The sequence below is a fragment of the Schistocerca serialis genome, chromosome 7, assembly GCF_023864345.2.
Source record: "Schistocerca serialis cubense isolate TAMUIC-IGC-003099 chromosome 7, iqSchSeri2.2, whole genome shotgun sequence".
Classification (NCBI taxonomy): Eukaryota; Metazoa; Arthropoda; class Insecta; order Orthoptera; family Acrididae; genus Schistocerca; species Schistocerca serialis.
In genome coordinates this window covers 417,672,596-417,685,175 of record NC_064644.1, presented here as the reverse complement: position 1 = coordinate 417,685,175, position 12,580 = coordinate 417,672,596, and the positions used below count along the sequence as shown (strand labels likewise).

At 42.2% G+C, this 12,580-nt stretch overlaps 1 protein-coding gene across 1 annotated transcript in view; it reads right to left on the bottom strand.

Moving 5' to 3' along the window:
• Positions 1–12,580, bottom strand: part of LOC126412698 (forkhead box protein K1-like) — a 279,864-nt gene that overhangs the window by 201,039 nt on the left and 66,245 nt on the right. The window lies entirely within an intron of this gene.

Below are 12,580 nucleotides of genomic sequence, written 5' to 3'. Positions count from 1 at the left end.
CGGCGATTGCTGCTCAAACAAGTTCTCCACGTACGCCTACACCACCATTACTCTACCACGCAAACATAGGGGTTACATTCGTCTGGTGTGAGACGTTCCCCGGGGGGAGGGGGGGGGGGGTCCACCAGGGGCCGAAACGCACAATAACCCTGGGTTCGGCGTGAGGCGGCGGAGTGGTGAAGTGGACTGCGGTAGTCGTCGTGGGGTTGTGGACCACTGCGGCTGCGGGAGCCTCTCCGTCGTTTCTAGGTTCAAAATGGCTCTGAGCACTATGGGACTCAACTGCTGAGGTCATTAGTCCCATAGAACTTAGAACTAGTTAAACCTAACTAACCTAAGGACATCACACACATCCATGCCCGAGGCAGGATTCGAACCTGCGACCGTAGCGGTCTCGCGGTTCCAGACTGCAGCGCCAGAACCGCGCGGCCACTTCGGCCGGCCGTTTCTAGGTCCCCGATTAACATAAAACAAAATACAATAGCTCAAATAATTACTATGAAATTTTTTTCTAATCTGCCGGTTTACTCCCTGTTTTAAACATTAAAAGCAATATTGGAACACAATCAAATTTTCCTCCTCCTGTTGTTGTTGTTGTTGTTGTTGTTTTCACTCCTGAGACTGGTTTGATGCAGCTCTCCATGCTACTCTATCCTGTGCAAGCTTCTTCATCTCCCAATACCTACTGCAACCTACATCCTTCTGAATCTGCTTGGTGTATTTATCTCTTAGTCTCCCTCTACGATTTTTACCCTCCACACTGCCCTCGAATGCTAAATTGGTGATCCCTTGATGCCTCAGAACATGTCCCACCAATCGATCCCTTCTTCTAGTCAAGTTGTGCCACAAACTTCCCTTCTCCCCAATCCTATTCAATACCTCTTCATTAGTTATGTGATCTACCCACGTAATCATAAGCATTCTTCTGTAGCACCACATTTCGAAAGCTTCTATTCTCTTCGTGTCCAAACTATTTATCGTCCATGTTTCACTTCCATACATGGCTACACTCCATACAAATACTTTCAGAAATGACTTCCTGACACTTAAATCTATACTCGATGTTAACAAATTTCTCTTCTTCACAAACGCTTTCCTTGCCATTGCCAGTCTCCATTTTATATCCTCTCTACTTCGACCATCATCAGTTATTTTGCTCCCCAAATAGCAAAACTCCTTTGTTACTTTAAGTGTCTCACTTCCTAATCTAATACCCTCAGCATCTCCCGACTTAATTCGACTACATACCATTATCCTCGTTTTGCTTTTGTTGATGTTCATCTTATATCCTCCTTTCAAGACATTATCCATTCCGTTCAACTGCTCTTCCAAGCCCTTTGCTGTCTCTGACAGAATTACAAAGTCATCAGCAAACCTCAACTCTTATAACTGCCATCTGGTAAATAGCCTTTCGCTCCCTGTATTTTACCGCTGCCACCTTCAGAATCTGAAAGAGAGTATTCCAGTCAACATTGTCAAAAGCTTTCTCTAAGTCTACAAATGCTAGAAACTTAGGTTTGCCTTTCGTTAATCTAGCTTCCAAGATAAGTCGTAGGGTCAGTATTGCCTCACGTGTTCCAACATTTCTACGGAATCCAAACTGATCTTCCCCGAGGTCGGCTTCTACCAGTTTTTCCATTCGTCTGTAAAGAAATCGGGTTAGTATTTTGCAGTGAGTTATTAAACTGATTGTTCGGTAATTTTCACATCTGTCAACACCTGCTTTCTTTGGGATTGGAATTATTATATTCTTCTTGAAGTCTGAGGGTATTTCGCCTGTCTCGTACATCTTGCTCACCAGATGGTAGAGTTTTGTCAGGACTGGCTTTCCCAAGGCTGTCAGTAGTTCTAATGGAATGTTATCTACTCCCGGGGCCTTGTTTCGACTCAGGTCTTTCAGTGCTCCATCAAACTCTTCACGCAGTATCATATCTCCCATTTCATCTTCATCTACATCCTCTTCCATTTCCGTAATATTGTCCTCAAATACATCGCCCTTGTATAGACCCTCTATATGCTCCTTCCACCTTTCTGCTTTCCCTTCTTAAAAGTCATTTAAGTAGTTTCAAGAAGCATAAATTTCTTGTATCAGATGATGTACGATTTTCTCTTGCGTGTACTAGAGCAAGGAGTCGTCGTTTTGAAAGTGGCGCTTTTATTCTTTCCCCTCGCCACCATAGCCTCTACATCTCAATGTTATTGAGCCTTTGTGGCCTGTTTTGGAGGAAAGGCTGCAGGATCGCTTATCCACCTCCATCATCATTTTCTGAACTTGCCACTATTTTGCAAGAAGAATGATATAAAATTCCCTTGAAATCCTGTCAGGACCTGTTTTTATACACTACGGGGCGACTGGAAGTTGGTTTGAATGCCAGCCTAATTCGGCGTGGAAACGTTATTTTTTCTTTGTTTCCATATTTTTGTCTACTTCTACACGTAGATTGAGACTGAAGCGTAACCGCTGATTTTGACAGTATCCGAAGCCACATATAGAATATTCATTTACTAAATACAGACGTCCAGATATATTGATTTATTAGCTTACTAGTAAGTACATGTAACCGCAGATGCAAACAATACCAAAAGCCAATAGTACAAAACAGATAAACGTGAGTAAAAATCACATTAGGGAACTATTGTGGAAATAATAACTATGTAATAATGAATTAAATATTGAAATATACTGCTGACATTTATAGTTCGGAGAAACGTAATCACAAACAATGAGTTATGCAGTGCAATTTATCAAACATTACTGCGGTCATATTTCAAAATAATATTAGCGCAAATGTATTTCTATTAAACGTTCTTAAACATGTAGCGTGTTCAAAGCTACAGAAACAAGTTAATTTGTTAAAACTATACAATTCATGGTGAGAGCATTATTAGGAAATGTGAACTACTCTAACTTTCTGATAATCAAGCCATATACGTAAGTTTTGCCTATATCACGAAATTCTTTATTTAATTTCATCTCTCGTTACATGGTAGGAACTCGTTTTATTAACTAGTTTGGCCGTCAGTAAAGAAAGAAGTAGTTGAATTGTTGTTAAGCTGAACATCTCATATTTCACTACGAAGTCATAAAAACGACTGTGACCTTTGTATTTAAAACCATATGTACATGTAAATTTGAAGTATTTTGCCATCCGAACTCTCAACTCGATGTAAAACTTTTAACCGTAACTCATTTAAAGTCTGTTTATAATTGTTAACTCATTGTAGCGTTTACTTTAAATACTGGCAGATTTCTGTAACCAAGAGGTCAGTCTTCCGCCAGATTTAGAGACGGAATCTGTGTTTGTCGTCGGTCCTAATAATGTGATAATAAACACATTATTTAAAATGGCGCGCCTGTAAACTTTATTATACGTATCACAAGTAAAGTCTGAAGATCGAAAGAATTTCAGATTGTCTAGGAGAATCAGCCGTTGCAGCAAAGAAGAAAAGAAGTATTTGTACTTCGCTGAATTTACTCCCACTTGTGATGGACTATTCGCAGTATCAGCTGTTGTCACGAACAGCGACAAATTCTTTCGCACTTCAGCAGATCTTGAAACGGTGTAACGGTACAAGATATCTCGTGAATGGAAATTTTGTGAGCTACTTGCTTCGTGAGTTGTCGATACATCTTGTGAATGCTTCCAACGATTATCAGTCTACCACCTGCCTTTCTTACAATTATTTGCATGTGAATGCTCCACTTTTGAGTGCTCCATACGCTTACTGGTTCAAATGGCTCTGAGCACTTTGGAACTTAACATCTGAGGTCATAAGTCCCCTAGAACGTAGAACAACTTAAACCTAACTAACCTAAAGACATCACACAAATCCATGTCCGAGGCAGGATGCAAACCTGCGACCGTAGCAGTCGTGCGGTTCCGAACTGAAGCGCCTAGAACTGCATACGCTTACTCCCAGATACTTAACTGATGTGAGTGTTCCAGTGATTGTTCGTCAATCGTTTAATGAGCCAATAACGGGTTTTTTCACTGATTTATGCGTAGCACGTCACGTCTGTTTATGTAGAAGGTCAACTGCCAATTCCTGGACCTATCTCCGACATCTGCAAGTCTGCCGTCATTTCGATACAATTTTCTGGCCGCTTCTTTATACACAACAGTACCATCTGCGAAACGCCTTAGTAACATCTTATGAAGTTATCCACTATGTCGTTTATACAGACTGTGAGCAGTAATGGTCCTGTAACACTCCCTTGTAGCATGCCCGCAGCTACTTTTATGTCTCAAGATTTCTCTGCCTGAAGAACAACAGACTGTGCTGTAATTGCTAGGAACCCTTCAAGTCCAATCATAAAGCAGATCTGATATTCGGCAGGCTCTTATTTTGTTTATATTTGAGTCGTGTTTGCTCTGTGGGACGTGTCCAACAAAATAGACACAATCTACATTTACATCTACATGGAATCTGCAAATCACATTTAAGTGTCTGGCAAAGGGTTCATCGAACAACCTTCACAATTCTCTATTATTCCAATCTCGTATAGCGCGCGGAAAGAATGAACACCCATATCTTTCCGTACGAGCTCTGATTTCCCTTATTTTATCGTGGTGATCGTTCCTCCCTATGTAGGTCGGTGTCAACAAAATATTTTCGCATTCGGAGGAGAAAGTTGGCGATTGGAATTTTGTAAGAAGATTCCGTCGCAACGAAAAATGCCTTTCTTTTAATGATTTCCAGCCCAAATCCTTTATCATTTCTGTGACACTCTCTTGCATATTTCGCGATAATACTGCCTTTCTTTGAACTTTTTCGATGTACTCCGTCAGTCCTGTCTGGTAAGGATCCCACACCGCGTAGCAGTATTCTAAAAAAAGAGGACGTGCAAGCGAAGTGTAGGTCTGTTACATTTTCTAAGTGTCCTGCCAATGAAACGCAGTCTTTGATTATCCTTCCCCACAACATTTTCTATGTGTTCCTTACAATTTAAGTTGCTCGTAATTGTAATACCTACGTATTTAGTTGAATTTACGACTTTTAGATTAGACTGATTTACGTGTAACCGAAGTTTGAATTCCTTTTAGCAACTATGTGGATGACGTCACACTTTTCGTTATTTAGGGTCAACTGCCACTTTTCGCACCATTCAGATATCTTTTCTAAATCGTTTTGCAGTTCGTTTTGATCTTCTGATGACTTTATTAGTCGATATACGACAGCGTCATCTGCAAACAACCAAAGACGGCTGCTCAGATTGTCTCCCAAATCGTTTATATAGACAAGGAACAGCAAATGGCCTATAACACTACCTTGGGGAACGCCAGAAATCACTTCTGTTTTACTCGATGACTTTCTTTCAGTTACTACGAACTGTGACCTCTCTCACAGGAAATCACAAAAAAATTGTTCAAATGGCTCTGAGCACTATCGGACTTAACGTCTGAGGTCATCAGTCTCCTAGAACTTAGAACTACTTAAACCTAAATAACCTAAGGACATCACACACATCCATGCCCGAAGCAGGATTCGAATCTGCGATCGTAGCGGTCGCGCGGTTCCAGACTGTAGCGCCTAGAACACCTCGGCCACTCCGACCGGCCAGGAAATCACAAATCCAGTCACATAACTGAGACAATATTCCATAAGCACGCAATTTCACTATGAGCCGCTTGTGTGGTACAGTGTCAAAAATCTTTCGGAAATCCAGAAATCGATCTGAAATCCCTTGTCAATAGCATTCAACACTTCATGTGAATAAAGAGCTAGTTGTGTTTCACAGGAACGATGTTTTCTAAATCCATGTTGACTGTGTGTCAATAGACCGTTTTCTCCGAGGTAATTCATAATGTTCGAACACAATATATGTTCTAAAATCCTGCTGCATATCGACGCTAACGGCGATAGTAAATCGTGATGGCGCGGCCGGTGCGCACATCCTGGATGTATCAAAAAGAATCATCCGATTTGGCTCCTCTATATTTCTGAAACTAATAAACATATACAATGAATTTTGTTTTTTGATGAGCGGGAAACTCAAATATTTTTTTTCATACCTTTTCATAGGTGTTCAATATGCCCCCCTTGATATGCGTCGCATATTCCAATCCGATATTCAAATTGTTCCCACACTGCAGCTGCTGCTACCAGATGTCCCAGTTCATTCATTATTGTTGGTAACGGAGGCACATATACAGAGCCTTTTATAAACTCCCACAAGAAATAATCCCATACAGTCAGGTCCGGTGACCTTTGAGGCTAGTAATGTAAGGCTGAGTCATTTGGTCCAGTACGACCGATCCATCGTTAAGTAATCCTTTGATATAAAAATCTCCGCACTTCCAGATGCCAGTGTGGCGGTGCCCCATACTGTTGGTAAATGAAGTCGTTTGAACCAGTCTCCAACTGTGGAAAAAGAAAGTTCTCAAGCATATCGAGATATGCGCTTCCTGTAACAGTGTTCTCGGCAAAGAAAAATGGACCGTGAAACTACACAAAACACATTAAATTTTGGAGAATCCCTCCCATGTTGTAAAACTTCATGTGGTTGTTCCGTACCCCATATTCTCAAATTGAGACAGTTCGCCTTTCCATTTAAATGGAATGTTGCCTCGTCACTAAATACTAAGCGTGGAAGAAAACCGTCATCCTCCATCTTGCCAAGAACGAAATTACATAACACCACACGTTAATATTTGTCACCTTCACGAAGAGCATGCAGTAGGTGAACTTTATTTAGTTTCATGTGTAAACGTCGACGCAACACACGCCAGACGGAGACCGGGTGTACAGGGTGGTCGGAAATTCCCGTTACAAACATCTAGGACAAGTAGAGGGTAGTGAGTACATAACATTTTGAATAGGAACCCATGTCCGAAAACGTATCGTTTTCGTTCTAAATGGCTCTGAGCACTATGGGACTCAACTTCTGAGGTCATTAGTCCCCTAGAATTTAGAACTAATTAAACCCAACTAACCTAAGGACATCACAAACATCCATGCCCGAGGCAGGATTCGAAGCTGCGACCGTAGCGGTCTTGCGGTTCCAGACTGCAGCGCCTTTAACCGCACGGCCACTTCGGCCGGCGTTTTCGTTCTACGACAGTTTCAATGCAGATGATTATCCTATCCATACCCACGTGAGGAATGTACTTAGGCGTGACCCAGTACAGTTGCTGCAACCCATTTGAAAAGAATACTGACTCGTTCCGTTATTACTTACGCATCTGCATTACAACTTACACCTAATGGTTTACATTAGTCGATAACAACAAGAACCCAGCATCTACGGCACCAGCCGCAACGTTCCGATGCATTACAACAGCGGCTCGATGTGACGACCACCAACGTTGTTACACACATTGTACCTCCGAAGCATGTTCTGGTACACACTCTCCATCCCACCTGGTGTCTCTTCGATGTCTTGTGTAGCGGCCAGAACTCGTGCCAGCAGATTTTCCTCTGTCTCTACAGGTGTCTCATAAATTAGGCTCTTCATACGACCCCACAAGAAGTAGTCCATAGGGGTTAAATCTGGCGATCGTGGCGGCCACGCGGTTGGACCACCATGGCCTAGCCATATTTTACCATACCGTCTCTTGAGATGTCTCCGGACAGCCAGTGAAAAGTGAGGTAGTGCTCCATCATGCTGAAACCACATTTCCTGAAGGACATTCAGTGGCACAGTTTCCAAGAACAGGTCCAGTACGTGTCGTAGGAACACTAAGTATGTGGGACCCGTGAGCTTGGATAGAAGGAGGTATGATCCAGTCACATGACCGTCCAGAATACCTGCCCACACGTTAGTTCCAAACCTGTCTTTAAATCCATAAGCCGACCGGTGTGGTCGTGCCGTTCTAGGCGCTTCAGACTGGAACCGCGTGACCGCTACGGTCGCAGGTTCGAATCCTGCCTCGGGCATGGATGTGTGTGATGTCCTTAGGTTAGTTAGGTTTAATTAGTTCTAAGTTTTAGGCAACATGGCTAAGCAGGGATGGCTAGAGGACAAATGTAAGGATGTAGAGGCTTGTCTCACTAGGGGTAAGATAGATACTGCCTACAGGAAAATTAAAGAGACCTTTGGAGAGAAGACAACCACATGTATGAATATCAAGAGCTCAGATGGCAACACAGTTCTAAGCAAAGAAGGGAAGGCAGAAAGGTGGAAGGAGTATATAGAGGGTTTATACAAGGGCGATATACTTGAGGACAATATTATGGAAATGGAAGAGGATGTAAATGAAGATGAAATGGGAGATAAGATACTGCGTGAAGAGTTTAACAGAGCACTGAAAGACCTGAGTCGAAACAAGGCCCCGGGAGTAGACAACATTCCATTAGAACTACTGATGGCCTTGGGAGAGCCAGTCATGACAAAACTCTACCATGTGGTGAGCAAGATGTATGAGACAGGCGAAATACCCACAGACTTCAAGAAGAATATAATAATTCCAATCCCAAAGAAAGCAGGTGTTGACAGATGAGAAAATTACCGAACTATCAGTTTAATAAGTCACAGCTGCAAAATACTAACGCGAATTCTTTACAGACGAATGGAAAAACTGGTAGAAGCGGACCTCGGGGAAGATCAGTTTGGATTCCGTAGAAATGTTGGAACACGTGAGGCAATACTAACCTTACGACTTATCTTAGAAGAAAGATTAAGAAAAGGCAAACCTACGTTTCTAGCATTTGTAGACTTAGAGAAAGCTTTTAACAACGTTAACTGGAATACTCTCTTTCAAATTCTGAAGGTGACAGGGGTAAAATACAAGGAGCGAAAGGCTATTTACAATTTGTACTCTCCCCGATGTTATTCAATCTGTATATTGAGCAAGCAGTAAAGAAAAACAAAAGAAAAATTCGGACTAGGTATTAAAATTCATGGAGAAGAAGTAAAAACTTTGAGGTTCGCCGATGACATTGTAATTCTGTCAGAGACAGCAAAGGACTTGGAAGAGCAGTTGAACGGAATGGTTAGTATCTTGAAAGGAGGATATAAGATGAACATCAACAAAAGCAAAACGAGGATAATGGAATGTAGTTAAATTAAATCGGGTGATGCTGAGGGGATTAGATTAGGAAATGAGACACTTAAAGTAGTAAAGGAGTTTTGCTATTTAGGGAGTAAAATAACTGATGATGGTCGAAGTAGAGAGGATATAAAATGTAGACTGGCAATGGCAAGGAAATCGTTTCTGAAGAAGAGAAATTTGTTAACATCTAGTATAGATTTAAGTGTCAGGAAGTCGTTTCTGAAAGTATTTGTATGGAGTGTAGGCATGTATGGAAGTGAAACATGGACGATAGCCAGTTTGGACAAGAAGAGAATAGAAGCTTTCGAAATGTGGTGCTACAGAAGAATGCTGAAGATTAGATGGGTAGATCACATAACTAATGAGGAGGTACTGAATAGGATTGGGGAGAAGAGGAGTTTGTGGCACAACTTGACTAGAAGAAGGGATCGGTTGGTATGACATGTTTTGAGGCATCAAGGGATCACAAATTTAGCACTGGAGGGCAGCGTGGAGGGAAAAAACCGTAGAGGGAGACCAAGAGATGAATACACTAAGCAGATTCAGAAGGATGTAGGTTGCAGTAGGTACTGGGAGATGAAGAAGTTTGCACAGGATAGAGTAGCATGGAGAGCTGCATCAAACCAGTCTCAGGACTGAAGACCACAACAACAACAACAAGTTTTAGGCGACTGATGACCTCAGAAGTTCAGTCGCATAGTGCTCAGAGCCCATTTTAAATCCCTGAACATGCGTGGCATGAGGGTTTTCGTCCGCCCAGACATGGCTATTTCGAGCATTCAGAACACAATCCCTTGTGAACCTACATTCATCTGTGAAGAGAACTCGACATGGAAACAGCGGCGCGTCGATGCAACGGTGCAGGAACCATGTGCAGAAGGCGACGCTTTGTGGAAAGTCTGCTGGACCCATAGCGTGTACCCTTTGTAAATGGTACGGATGTAATTGTTGCTCATGCAGGACGTCCAAGACGGTGCTGTGACTAACAGCCATTGCACGCGCAATTGTTCGCGAACTCGTTGACGGGCCATCTTCAGTGCTACGCAGTACACGAGTGCGGCGTCGCCGTGGAGCACCACAGTCCAGCCTCCTCACGGTGAAGGTGCCCGTTTCTCGTAGCCGTTGTGTAACTTGGGCACGCAGCTTGAGCGATGGAGTGTGACGGTTTGGAAAACGTTGGTGATACAGCCGACTAGCAGCTCTTCCGTTACTTCCAGCTTCGCCATAGACAAGGAGCATGTCTGTGTATTCCGCAAACGTATATTGCACCATGTTTCCTCTATCGGTGATGCACAGGTATTGTCTCGGTCTCACAGCAAAGCGGACAATAAGTGACATCTGGTGATAGTTTGACGTAGTACACGTTATCGTGTCTACACTGTTGCATACCGGGACAGGGAACCCTGAGACGTTTCTCTTGCCGTAAGCAGACGTTGACGAGGTACACATCTGAATTGAAACTGTCGTAGAACGGAAACGATACGATTCCGGACATGGGTTCTTATTCAAAATATTCTGTACTCACTAGCCTCTGTATGTCCTAGAAGTTTGTAACGGGAATTTCCGACCACCCTGTATATTGAGCTGCCGAGCTGTACGGCGAACAGATTTCTGCGGACTCCTTGTGAAACTATGGCGAATGCATGCGACGTCTGTGTCAGACACTAGGGAACGCCCCGGCGATTTGCCTTCACACACACAACCTGTTTCTCGTAATTTTCACGCCATTGTCTAATGCTTTGTCCTTTAGGAGTATCATACCTAGTACGAAAGTCACGCTGAACAGTTATTACTGACCCGCACTGCACAAAACGTAGAACACAAAACTCTTTCTGTTATCCCGACACCATTTTTACAAGAACTGAAGTGGGCGCACACTGCTGCTACCTGGCGAGAACCATGTAAAACTCAAGAGTTTGCTCTTTCCAACAGTACGTTGTTCACGCACATATCTCAAATAACATAATAATTATGATTTTTAACCCTTTGTTGCCTGACGTTACTTAAAAGTACCAGTAAGTTTTGACTCTCATTATTTTCTCGTGGTGCAGTTTCGTGATCTGAGAGCCTGTCGGTACGTAACAGTAACTCTGCTCTACTGTTTCATAGATGTTATTGTGCAATACATAGACCTCTCTGGCGGTCAGAGCTTGAAATTGTTTTTCGCGCGCTGCTGTGAAAACAGAAGATTGTATGTGCTTGTTTCCATGGTGTTGCCTCGATTTTCGCGCAATTTATTGAGGCTTCCGTTGAGTTTTCCATTGTACGTACTGACCTTCTTTGTTTTTTTATAATAGTTTGAAGCATTACGTTACAAGCGAATGAGATAGAGTGGAAAATATAAGGCGGACTTATTAGTACCGTCAGGTTGTGCGAACACTTTATTGTAGCAACAATGCGTTACCTCTCACTAGTTGTTCTGTCCACTTTTTCTCACACAGAAATCGGTAAATACATTTGCCTGTGGAACAATTAGAACAAACAGGAAAGGTTTGCCAGGGAATTTACCTAAATAAAAAAGTCTAAATCAAATCACAGAGAGACATTTTTAGACCTAACAGTATTTCAATGGAAGGAAAATAAAGTAGTGTATTTTGCGTCAAACTTCGATGGCACTGAACAGGGCATAGTGACAAGACAACAGAAAGATGGAACTAGTATGACTATACCAATTCCAGTTATTGTATGTGATTACAATAAAAACATGGGTGGTGTGGATCATGCAGACAGATTACGTTCAATTTATGGTCTTGACAAGCGATCAAAGAAATGGTGGCACCGTCTCTTCTGGGGAGCAATAGAAATTGCTTTTGTCAATTCTTACGTCATTTTCAGTGATCCACATGGGGCATTTCCACTGCTGGAATTCAGGCGTGCGGTGGCACTAGGGCTAATGAATGAACAGCAAGTGCCAAATCTCAAAAAGAGAAACTGTGGTAAAGATGAAATAACTCTCCCAAAGAGAAGGAAGGATAACTTTTCTGTTCCGAAGGATGTACGTCTTGCCAACCGAGGAAACCATTTTGTAGTGTTCAGTTGTAAAAGAGGACGATGCGAAATGTGTGTGAAAAATAAAATTCAGTCGAGACAACCTTCACAATGCAGTACATGGTTCAAATGGCTCTGAGCACTATGGGACTTAACATCTATGGTCATCAGTCCCCTAGAACTTAGAACTACTTAAATCTAACTAACCTAAGAACATCACACAACACCCAGTCATCACGAGGCAGAGAAAATCCCTGACCCCGCCGGGAATCGAACCCGGGAACCCGGGCGTGGGAAGCGAGAACGCTACCGCACGACCACGAGCTGCGGACGCAGTACATGGAAAGTGTATTTGTGCTGCAATGAGAAAAAGAACTGTTTCCTACAATTTCATGAGGTATCACTAAATATGTGATACGTATATACTGTCAAAAATGTATAGCTAAGTTACTATGTATTGTGAAGTTGCTCTAGAATAAATTTATGCGAAATTTTAAAAAATCAGAAATATCATATATCTGTTAATTAATTTTCTAATGTAAAAATATTTAATATTTATGTGAAATTAAGTAGAAGTTATAAAAATTGGACCATTTTTC